The 12,691-nt window shown below is 38.5% G+C and overlaps 1 protein-coding gene across 3 annotated transcripts in view; it reads right to left on the bottom strand.

The window, feature by feature from the left end:
* LIMA1 (LIM domain and actin binding 1) overlaps positions 1 to 11,206 on the bottom strand; it is a 70,607-nt gene extending 59,401 nt beyond the window's left edge. For all 3 annotated transcript variants that reach the window (XM_072972823.1, XM_072972825.1, XM_006202962.4), the window contains exon 1: positions 11,074 to 11,206. The gene's annotated coding sequence lies outside the window, so the exon portion shown is untranslated. The remainder of the gene's footprint in view (positions 1 to 11,073) is intronic.
* Positions 11,207 to 12,691: the final 1,485 nt, after the last annotated feature.

The raw sequence follows: 12,691 nt of genomic DNA, 5'->3' as shown, positions 1-12,691 counted from the left end.
TTTGTAGGGCACCCACCTCTTGACTGCTCAACAATACTCCCACCAGAGCACAGCCCTGTGAGAAGTCTGACTGACGCTAAGCGATAATCTAGGCATTAAGATCACTGGGGTTGTGCTTCAGCTGCTACCCTCAACTAGCCAGTCTAAGGCTTCTTACTTGTGTGTGTGGAGGGGAGGGGACAGGGGAGGGGGCAAGGATTGGGGGAAGAGTGCTCTGAATATCAGGGTCATCTTTGGAATCTGAATCTCTCATGTGAAGTCCAAACACATCTAATTTTTCTGAAATTGGTCCCCTATGATTCCATTGTAAGTTTAGTTTTGGCTTGATCCCAGGGTCATTAGGCCACAGCAGGGAGGCAGACATAGACCCTAATCATCCACTATCAGATGGACTGTGTCACAATTAGATAAAAGTTTGGGCCACCTTAGCCTAAGTCTAGGGATTGGTTATTGAGCACTGGTCATTTGCAAAGTGATTCACTTCATTTGATCTTATTCACTTAATCCTTATGATACCATGAAGTAAACACTACTCTCATCTTCCAGCAGAAGAAAGAGGCTCAGAAAGGTTAAATAACTTGCTCAAGGTAACACAGCTAGTAAGTGGCAGAGTCACTGATTTGAAATAGTCTGACAGACCCTAATGTCCATGCTGTAATGACTTACTGCAGACCACATCTTCCCTGTATCAGGGGGTGGTCTGGGGCAGTCTTATCCTTCTAAGTGTTCCAAAACTAGAAATGGTAAGGGGTGGGCTACATGTCCCAGCCTATTGTACCTCTAAGCCAACCCTACCCCACTTCCTTTCAGCTCAGGTCTACATCTTCAATCTACCACTTATCTATAGAGTAATATTAGGAAAATCACTCTAAATCTTAGTCTTATCACCTCTAAAATGTTCTTTTAGCTCTGTGCTAAAATAAGTGCTTAATAAATGATAGTGGTGGTGGTAATAAACATAGCTAACATTTATTGAACCTTTACCACATGCTAGATATTGTTTTAATTGTTTTGCAAATATAAACTTATTAATTCTCATAGTAACACACTCAGAACATTACTGTCCCACTTTACAGATAAAGAAACTGGTTAAATAAATGTTAGCTCTAATTCATTTTTAGGGAGGTTGGGATGGAAACAAAATTACCTCAAGCACAGAGGAAAAACCAGAAATGCAGTTCTAATGCACACTGTACTTCACAGTCAACTTATTTTTGTTAAATCAGGAATTTAGAAAAGAGCAACTCTAATGTCATCTCTGAGAAACTGGTAGTGACTACGAGAACACTGCAGCAGCTCAGAACCCTGACATCATTTCTTTACACCAAAAAGTCTAAATCTCTTTCAAATTATACCTTGAAAGGGCCAAATTTTAGGTTTTCTCAACACCTCTGTAAAAACTCTAAGTTGAAGATGATATAACCATCACCTTCCTACACAGCTTCTATTACTTTATTCATTCATTTGAATATCTTATCTTCTTGTACTTTTGAAACCCAAATTAGCTTTTTACATAATTGTGGTAATCTTCACATAGCTTATTTAGACAGGTACAAGAGTAATCTCCAATTACTGTCTTTAAAAACTTGACTTTGGTCTAAATTTTCAGGCCATGAAGAAGCACCCAAGAATCTTTCTTTCTTTCTGTTTTTTGGGTTTTTTTCTTTAATTTAAGGAACACTCAGATCTAATCCAACTTTAATTCCACCTCTTCTCTCAAATCAAATTTGTTATTTATTCACTAGGTTCTACTTCCCTTTTCCCCCAGTTGATAATTAATTCATCATAAGGGCAAACGGTCCAATGCAGTGAGGTTTTTTCCAGTATTTTTTCCACACATAGCAAAGAAAATCTCTAACAGTAAGTAAAATAACAAAACAACTCCCCCACAGATAATTATGTGAAAAGTGAAAAGTAGAGAAAAGCATAGTTACTTGGGGAAAAAATGTAGAAATTTAGTTGACTGAGGCCATGACACAAAGCATACATTTACTCTGAACAGCCTATTTTTCCTTTAACCTTTGTATCATTCCATACTTCAACATCAGATACATCAATATAAGTTCCTGGTACAGTGTAGGGGCTCAATGAGTATCTGTTATACGAATGAAAAGCAGTATTATGCTAGTTCTCACTTGCCACACATCTTGTCAAATGCCCACCTACATAATTGAATATCTACCTAGAAACTACATGCTCACAGGTCTTGCCAATTACATGCTTAATTAAGACAAAGTGGCTAATTAAAGAGTTTCCTTTACAATGTCAAAGCAGAAGACACATATACACTTATTTTAAGAAGGCTGCTTCTGTTAAAGATATAACCTCCTTGTACCAGGTCTTTGTCCTTAATAATTAATCAAGTTTTCTCCAAATACAGGGCTTCTTAGTTTCACTCCTGGCCATTTCCAGGAAGGGCCTGGCTTCCATTCTTCTTATCTGAAATTTTAGATGATGTATTTTTTTCAGGACTTGGTCAATCTGAAAAGCCAGCTCAGATCAATTTAACCAATCCCTTCAAGCAAGAGAATTAAAACGGGTTTACTGAAAAGTGACTCTTCTCTAGACAAGTTCTCTAATCTTTCCTTTCTGTGAAAATCTGAGAAGCTAACCCAGAACAATGCTTTCAATCAAGGACAAGCATAGCCAAGGCTGGTCACACAATTACCAAATCACCACAGCCACAGAAGTGATAAAATTTTGCTACTTACCTAAGCCAGTGCTATGCATCTTATTTCTTAAGGACTGCTTACAAACACTAATGTTAATGATTTAATTACACTTTCATGTTTGCCTCCTAAAAATTACATCAAATTATCGTGCTGTTTTTAAAAAGCCATTGAGAAACATTTATTATTGAGTAGTGGTCTTTTAGTTGCCATGGGAAAGTCAATCAGCTTTCTTTGGGTGGGTCTTTGTTACTTCATCTCAAAAAGAAACAATAATTCACAAGGGATTGTTATAAGGATTAAATGAGAGAATAAGAGTAAAAGTACTTTGAAAAGTATAAACTGCTATAAACACTATTATAATTTTGAATAAAATTTCAAGCCAGTTTCAAGAAAAAAAATGGAATTAAAAAATTAGTCTACTCAACGAAGAGAAATAGAAAAAAATTAGAACTGATTAGTTACATTGTCTGGTTCAGCTAGATATTAAGAAAGCCCTTGTTGAACACTGTTGCTAAAAATCTAATCAATACACTGTGCTATTTCAGTGCATGCAGTAAGTATAATGAAAATAATTTCATCTTTCCTTGAGGATTCTAGGTAGCTTTCTAATTTTTCTCCTAGAGAAGGAAAGCAGAAGAAAACTTCCAACTGTTTGAGGATTCTAGTCAGTGGGTTCTAGTTTTGCTATGCTTGCTTTTAAAAGTGTAATGAAAACTAATGGACTAGTATTGGCCAGGAGTAATAACCATGAAAATAGATGCTGACAGTGGTAGTAAAATAGTGGCCTGGATCCTGGGAACACCTTGGAAAACCTGCACTCAGATGGAACTGAATCCTGCCTATCACAGTTTCCAAACCTTTGTCCTGCTACCTTCAGAAATCCTTAGAGACTGCTACCTGATTTGAACCCTGATGGAAGTACCTCAGCTGCTATCCATTAAACAAATAGGCAAACAAAAAAACCTAAACTTTGAGTTGCAAACCAAAACAAGACTTGTTAAAATGACAAGTCTATCTTCAAGGCTTGTTCATTCATTCAACAAATATTTAACTGAGCACCTACCATGTGTCAAACAGTGCTCTATTTGCTATGGATATAACATTAAAAGTGACAGACAACGTTTCTGCTCTCATGAAGCTTCCATTCCACTGGGGAAGTTGGACAATTAAACACTGTGATTAGTGCAGTGAAGGAAATACAAAGAAAGTAACTGGAGTGGTGGCAGGAAAGGAGGCAGATACTTTAGAGAGCAGTAAGGGAGGGCCTCTTTGAGTGAATGACATTTGAACTGAAACCTGAATGATGGGAAGAAGAAAGGCAGCCAGCCAGGTGAAGAAAAGAGATCAGGGAGTTTTCCAGGCAAAGGAAATAGCAAGTGCAAAGACCCTGAGGCAGAAATAATATGGCTAGAGACAGAGTGAGAAGTATGAAATGATGACAGAGATGAGTGGCAGCCAGTTTAAATAAGAATTTATAAGCAATGGTAAAAGATTTTAATTTTATTCCAAGTGTGATATGAAGTCAAATACTGTTATATGATAGTGTTTGCAATGAGTATGTAATTGCTTATTACATGGACAATTAAACACTGTGATTAGTGCAGTGAAGGAAATACAAATACAAATGAAAAGGAAAGGCAAGGTTCTCACACTTAGAAGGTTTATAATTTTTAAGGAAATAACAATTCATAAATAGTGACAGCATTAAGGTAAAAAATGAAGTAAAAATAAAGTGCTAAGCGGAGACTGGGGAGGGAGACACTGATTCAAACAGAAGAAACTAGAAAAGGTTTTATTATTTTCTTAAGTAGCACTTTATTTGAGCTCTTACAGAAAAAGAATTTAAGCAGGAGTCGGGGGAGCGGTGGGGAGGAGTCTGAGGCTGTGGGAACTGCATGAGCAAAGGCACAGAGGCAGGAAAGGCCAGGGTGGGTCCAGGAAACCGTGAATCATTGTATGGCTGCAGTGCCAGGTGGGTGGGTACTGATGTGGGAGATAAGCCTGGAAAAATAGGCTGTCAGGGTGTGGGAGTTGGGGTCTTGAATGGCATGCAGAGAAATTTAGACTTAATTTACTTGGGCTTTGGATCCCCCTTAAGTGTGTAAAAGAATCTCTTTAGGTACTTGTTAAGACTGCAGATTCTCATGCCCTCTCTCTCCAGATACATTGATTTGTAAGTCCAGGTAGGACAGAAGAATCGACTTTTTAAACCAACATCCCTAGTGATTCTGAAATAGATAATCAGGAAACCACACTTTGAAAATCAGTGTTCTTTTTTTTTGTTTTTAAAGACAATTCTGGACTGAAAGGGAAAAACAAAAGTCCACTCTAAGGACTGCTCAAGGACTCTAGCAAAAAAGGGGGATTTGAATTAGAAGACTGACAAAAGAGCCATTATCACTGTTGGTGTAAAATCAACCTAACTTGGTGATTAAGTGTGGGAGAAGAAAGGGCAACTTTCAAGCTTTGTCCTCAGGGAAACTAGGTGGCTGCATGTACCTGGTGCAGAGGGACTATCCACGTGGTCTACCAGGTGCTGGAAATATGGATCTGGAGCTCCGAAGACAAGCAAAGGCACTAAACATACTGGCGAGGTACTCCAAAGTAGATTCAAGACAAATTGAAGAATATAAAAAGTAAAACCATAAAAATTAGAAGGAAATCAAAGTGAATACTTAACTCATCTCTGGATGGCAAAAGACTTCTAAACATAAGAGCAACAAACGAAACCCCAAAGAAAAATATCTATAGATGAGTAATAATATACTGTATTCAAAATTAAAATGCAAATAACTAAACATTTGACCACAGAACAAAGAATCAATATTCTTAAAATGAAGAGTTTATACAAATCACAAAGAAAAAAACCACTAAGAATAGTTTCTGTATGAAATAGTGGAAGTTACTAAATAACTTGGCTTGGCAGCTTAAAATGTCTTGTCATAAAATGAGACTTGCTTTACATGCACTAGAGACGATGGGGCTTTGTGGCATAGATCAGAGAGGCTCTTTTGTAGTACTTTACCAGGTTTCCAAGGGTCAATCTACAGGAGTGCCTCAAAATACCAATCTTTGCAACTTCTATTTTCCAGAAGGCACAAACATATTAAATTGCCTCCAAGCTCCGTAAGCTTTGCTACTCCCAGGGAAACTGCCTTTACTGCATCCAGTGTTTCCTTAGACTCCATATATCTAAAATGGGTGAAGGGTTAGGGATGGGATAGAAAATGATTCCACAATGTCTAGTGAGCAGTGGCTCATAAGTCATCCTTTCAGCGTACAGGTTTAATGGACTTTGGGATCAAAAGCTGAACCCTCTCAATTTACAGATGAGGCTCAGAGAGGTTGAGTGATTTGCCCAAGATCACCTAAGTGCTTGGTTCCCAGCACCAAGTTGAGAACCCTGACTCTCAAACCAGCACCCTTTTCATTTTGCAGTGCTGCTCCATCCATCACAAGCTCTGGATTCTCAAAACAATGGACATTTAAAACACCGCAATTTCAACTTTATACACTTTCCACTTTATCACTCTACTCATTCAGTTTGGCCTAATAAAAACCTGTACCCCTTCCCGCAAAGCCTGAAATAAATGAAAGAACTCCAAACAAACAAACAAGAAAAACCCATAATTAAAATGTTAAGACCCAAATAAAAATAGGAAGAGGTTAACCAAAAGAAAATTCACAGAAATGAAAATGAAGATATGAAAAATGTTCACTCTCACTAGTAATTAAAGAAATACAAATTAAATCACTTTTGCTTATCAAATTAGTAAAGATAAAAAGTAAGATTCAGCATTACAAAGAATGCACTAGATGGGCACTCACAATCACTGCAGATGAGAATATTAATCTAGTCTTTACAAGAAAGCAATTTGACAGCAGTATTTTTTAATTTTCATGCCCTTTGACCCAGTAATGATACTTCTGAGAATCCAACCTAAGGATATAATAAGCAATTTGTACAAATATGCATACAAAGATTTATGCATAAATTTTTTCTTTTCCACTTATTAATAATGTTGTAAAAATCAAAACACTCAAGTGCAGTTAAATTTTACCAGGATATTAACCATCCATTAAAATTGTCTTCAAGTAATTCTGATGCTGTGGAAAATCATAACGTAAAGTGGAAAAACAGATTCAAAACTCTATCTACTATAATAATATTAACCCAATTAAAACCAATTACCTGTGTGTTTATGTGAGTGTGTTTGTGTGTATCAAAGAGAGAAAAAAAAAGACTGAAAGAAAATACACCAAATAGCACTTCTCTCTGGAACAGATTTTGGAATATTTTGTCTTCTTCATAATTTATTTTTTCTCAGGTGTTCTAAAATTAGTATACATAATTCTTATTTTCTAAATGGGTATGCTATGTTTGTACATGTGAAAATAAAACAAGAATTACATATACAACATGAAAAAAGATTAATTTGTAAATCACTCACATGGAGATTAGTTGAAGTCATGGAGGGGACAGATGGTGTTGCTCAGAGTAGGAGTGCAAGGAGAACAGGATGCTGGGCAGGGTCATGGTGAACACACACATTTAAGGGACAAAAAGACTATGAGTTAGTGAAGGAGCATGGAAGGAAGTGTTTAGATGAGAAGATGAAGAACCAGGTAGGGTCACATCAAGAAAGCCACATGAGCATGCATGAGGTCCTGGGTTCAATCCCCAGTATGTCCATTAAAAAAAAAAAAAGGCAAAATGGAGGCACAATGGAAGAAAGCCACATGAAGGGAAGAATCAGAAAAGTTGTCCCCATGGTCAAATGTTGCCAAGTGATGAGGAGGAGGACAGTGACAGGGCCATTAGAGGGAAATCATTGGGTTTCCCAATGTATGCATGGACAGATTGGTTTCCTCTCATGCTGGAGGTGGAAGCCAAATCTGAGCAAAAGTTACCTGTTCATAAAAATCGACCTGAGGAAAAGAAATCCTGGGCTTAAAATGTTTGCTTAAATTTCAGTTTGTAGGAAAAAAAAGATTGTGGAAATTTAAGATCAACTAAAAGTATATCAGGATTACCAATCTATGGGTAATGAAACAAAAATTGGCAATACTTTGGTATGAAAGAAAAAATATGTTTGAGGGATTGTAAAGTATAGTATATAGCATAATAAGGGAAAAAAATCGCTCCATGCTTGTTATCAGAAGTACAAAAAAGTTGTCTTGATTCTATTTTTCCTAACAATAGAATAACAATTCTATTCTTACTTTCAGAGTAATACTGAGAAATTCTTTACAAAAAAATAAAGGGAATGTAAAATTTCACAGTATCATGTTAACTTCTTATAACTAGACATGTAAAGTCTCTAGAAACATTTTCAAATATAAAGAAATCATTGACATGCTAAAAACTAGATTTCTTGTTGGGTCAAGCCTCTTCCTTTTTATGAAAAGAGGTCTGCTTTAGCACAATAGCTTGACTGAGTCTCAAGGACTTTGGATCCAGCCACAGAATAAACATATCAGTATGGGCCTACCAAGAGTACCATTTACCATGGAATCTCAATTCCACAACCATTAAGTAGAACTACTCAATTTACAACCACTCATTTGTTACTAAAGAATCTTGAGAATCTGTGTTAAGTAATTTAACATAACCTGGAGATTACTGTACACAAACCAAAATAAAGTACTTTAACTTCCCATCAAAAAACATACAGTGAAAGACTATAGCAAATTTTTTTTAAAAGTCTTTTCTTACAAAAATTCCTGACTTAGAAACGAACTCACACATTTTCCTAACTGCAGAAAGAGTACAATTCTAATCCCAATGCAAATCACCTATTTCTGAGTGTACAGAATTAAGAATGCCTGAAAACTAGCTTTGCCATCAACATAAAGACAAATTCTCCCAATTTGTAGCGAGGTGGTCTTTTATGGCAACGATGTTTAATGATCTCCCACACTCTAAACATTCTTTTGTGTCTGTGTTGTGTATATATCTTTGATGAAACTTTCTGGTACAGAGATTCTAAATTAATTGTTGAAAAATACCAGAGGAAATCCAGGCAAGGTATCTGAAACCTTAATAGGAACAATAATTAAAATTGTACTTGAAAACATTATAAGTAAACAACAAACTTATTGTACCTACACAAAATACATGCAAATACCTACTGCCTTTCCAAAAATTCCTGGTGGAACCACTTTCCTAGAGTGTAAACAGAAAGAAAGGAGGTAAGCAATTTCAAAGAAATGTATTCATCAAGTACTATGGCTCAAATGAAACAACCATCATCTGTATGATTAACTCAAAGCCTCTATTTTAAAAATGAAAAACATAACCATATAGAAGGGACTATATCATGTGCATCCTCTGATATTACAACACTGGCACACAGTAGGCAGTTAATAAACAGCTGCAGCAGAGCACTCAAGACTTCAGATCATTAAAACTCTGCAAAGAATCTTCAAACATTTCTGACCCATTCCTCCTCCACCCATTCACCCACCGTATTCCCTGCTCAAGAAAGACAGAAAGAAAAAGACATTTCGAGGGCACCTTAGCAAGAAAAAGTGTCCTTTGCCATCAAGATGTGCTGTTAATAGAATTGTTTTCATTTTTGAAGCTTTCTCTTCTTATTGTTATTTGAATTATTAGAAGGTTAAAATTTGGCCCACCTTTAACCAAAACTTGGAACAAAACTTGAATGTACCAAGTCAAACAAAGTTATACAATGGAACAATTTTTACAAAATGGTACTGCTTTGCTAATGTTGCCAATACACTATTCTCTTCCCAGAGGCTCTAGAGTTCAGGGACTACACGCTAACAATAACAACACTTCCAGGCCCAGTACAGAACTGTGAAAATAGCTCCACCAATTATTTACTGACCTGCTCAGAAATAATGACAAGTCCTAATTCCATTATCTAAAAGCCATAATGTTGGCAGAACACTAAGTAAAGAATATGAGTGATACAAATACATGGACTGAAGAGAATCACCCACTATTGCTCAAAGGTTTTTGTTTTGTTGTTATTTTGTTTTGTTTTTAAGGAAAAGTAGAAGAGGGAATTTTTTTTTTTCTAAGCCGTATTGTCTATGGTCCTACAGCACTCTGGGCTGATCTCTAGACAGCACTGACCTCACTAATACTCTAATTTGTATCTATTGACCTTCCTAACCCATTTGATTTTAAGCTCATCTTTTAGAGTAAGAACATTTAAAATTTTGAATCCACAGGACTGACAATACAAGGGGCACTCAATAAATGTTTTGTCCAAGAAATGAAATGAGTTCTTAAAGTGATTACCTGATACCATGTACGTGTTGTTCTATCAATGCAAAGAAAGGAAATAAATAAGCACACATACCTTTTAGAAGGTCTACCTAAAACATAATCATCCTTCATTTCAGGATTTAACTCCACAGGAATTTAGGACATGCTTGTTCAGGGTCATCTTCTTTTGTGTCTACTTCAGGCCTCAGAAGAATGTGTTATCACATGGTTCATAAAATATTTACCATTTGTGGACAGTATATTAGTAGTATGCAGATGAAAAGTAATCCATTTAATCACTTAAATGAAGAGCAAAAGAAAGAATACCTAACGCAAAAGAAGACCTCTACCCTTTTAAAGGGTCATTGTCTTAAAAGCTGATGACTCCGTATTTCTGACTAACTTGAAAAATCAAGCCATTAGAACCATCTGGATTAGGCAGACTTCTGAAAGCTAGAATTAAGTGAAAGACAATAGTAGTTCAAATATCTCTCACCAGGATTGTAAGCCCCAGTAAGGACGTAAGGAACGGTGCCAGATAGTTCACTCCTAGCACCTACAACTTCAAGCTTAGTAGGTGTAGCCAGGGGTGTACAATTACCTTATAATAACCCTACGCACTGACAGGTGGTAGCGATATATACACGATAGCGATTCCAGGGTGACACATCTAGCTGCAAGGACTGCTATAGTCCCAACATACCTCAAAAGGGTGTATCTTTAAGAGTTCCGTTGGCAGAATGGAAGGGGAGAAAAATCAAAGAGGGAAAGAATGGCTGAAAATGAAGACTGGAAAAGAGCAGTTGAATCATCAGAATATTTCCCTGAGAGACTATTCTGAGTTTTCATGAACTGCCACCTTCCTCCACACCAAAAAAGTATATAGTTAGAAAAGAGTGCTCCTGGTGGAAAAGGAGAGAGTCCTAGCAGCTCCCGCCCTCAGGGAGCAAAGGCTCCGCTCTACATAATTACTCCCAACCCCAGCGCAGTACCCAGAAATGAGAAAAGGGCAAAGGATCAGCAGCTCCTCCACCCGCTTTCTGGAGGGGGAAGGGTTCACGCTCCCGGTGTTTCCCTCACCCAAGAAGTCGCAGGAGAAAGAGGGTGTGGAGGGTCTCTGCGCACTCTCCAGCTGTGGAGGATGTGGAGAAAGAAGGCCCTTACCTGACTAAAAGCGGTCTTTTCTCTGCGTTGCTACCAGCCCTGCCACGGGTCCCTTGCGCTCTGCTTAGCGCACCTGTCGCGACCTACCAGCAGCACCTACAGCTCCTTGCGGCCCCGCCCCGGTCCGGCTCAGAGCCCCGCCCCGCACCCCGCCCACCGCCACGGGGGCGCGCACGTCCGCTCGCCTCCCGTGCGGCCTCGGGGCGAACGTGCGCGCCGCCGGCTGCGTGCCCTGCCCTCGCGGCGGCTCGCGTTGCTCCGCTCGCGCGGTGTTGGCGTTGTGAGGGGCGTGGCAGCTTTTTCCAGGGGCGGTGTCTGACTCTGTACTCTGTTCTCTGAGGAAGCCAGTCACCTTCACCGTCTAGAGTTTGTGCTCCTGTACTTTGGTTTCAACCTTGTAACTCAGGAGAGACTAGGACGTTTGTCCTAGGTTCAAGTGTAGGCCTGTCCCCAGCCAGGTTCCTGGTGCTTTCTGGGTAAGTTCTGTGCACGGAGGGTCTTCTAGAGGAGGCCGTGTGGTGTAGTGGAAAGAGCTGGAAATCTTTCCTCGTTCCACCGCTTGACGTGCTAGTCGCTTTACCTCACTAGAGCTGAGTTTCTTCGTGTCAAGATGAAGGGGTTGGACAAGGGCACATCTCCGAGTTTTCCATTAGTCTAGCCATTATTATTCCTGCACTTAGAACTGTGCTGTAAAGGTTTAGAGTTCGTCAAGAGGCGTAGCACCTGGCCATCCTGCCCACAAATTTTACCTCAGATAGGGGCAGCTGCCTGAGTGCCCTTTCATAGTGTCCTTTCCTTTACCTGCACCCCAAGTGTGGTAAGGTTTCAGACTACAAGTTTTCTGAAGCTTTCCCGAATTTATGTAGCTTGATAAGTACTATAAGGGGCTCATGGTAGTAAATGCTTGTATTTACACTTCCTAAACCAGTTAAGGAAAATTTCTAATAAATTTCCAGCAGCAGATGATAGATGGACCAATCAGTTGTTCCCTTATTCCTTCCAATACCCAGCCCAGACTGATCCTGAATAGGTATCAAGCATCAAGACTCTTATGTTTCCATGCTGCCTGGGAGTTTCGGTAGACTCTTAGCAAGTATATAGGGTGGTACTCCAGAAAATGCATTCCGTTGCATTTGGAATTCCCTTAATATGTGCCCTCGCCCCCCCCCCCCCTTTTTTTAACCGAGCCAATAAAGGCCCTTGTTCTCCACTAAGAAGACTAGGAAGCCTAACTTGGGTCAGAATTCTGAACCTAGTTTGAACCTTGACTCAACTACTTACCAATTAGGGAAATTACTACTTGTTCTCCCACAGCCTCCCTTAGTGTCCTTTTAAAAATAGAGCTAATGTACACCACAGTTGGCTTTTACCACTTTGCAAGGCTCATTGCTAAATTTGGGGGGATTTTATGATCCAGTTGTTAAGCATAACCACTGTTAAAAGTCAAATTAAATAAATTAACACATGTTAAAAACAGATAATAAGTACTCAAAACAACACTTTTTTAAAGATTTCATTTTAAGGTTGTCTATTGTATCTCTGACAGAAATACTATATAACATTGTGTGCATTCCTTCTCAACGTTTGTATGTCACATTTGTAGCATGAAATTGGCTAC

Source organism: Vicugna pacos, chromosome 12, assembly GCF_048564905.1.
Source record: "Vicugna pacos chromosome 12, VicPac4, whole genome shotgun sequence".
Taxonomy (NCBI): Eukaryota; Metazoa; Chordata; class Mammalia; order Artiodactyla; family Camelidae; genus Vicugna; species Vicugna pacos.
Note: the sequence above shows the minus strand (reverse complement) of the source record. Positions and strands in the feature narration are given on the sequence as shown.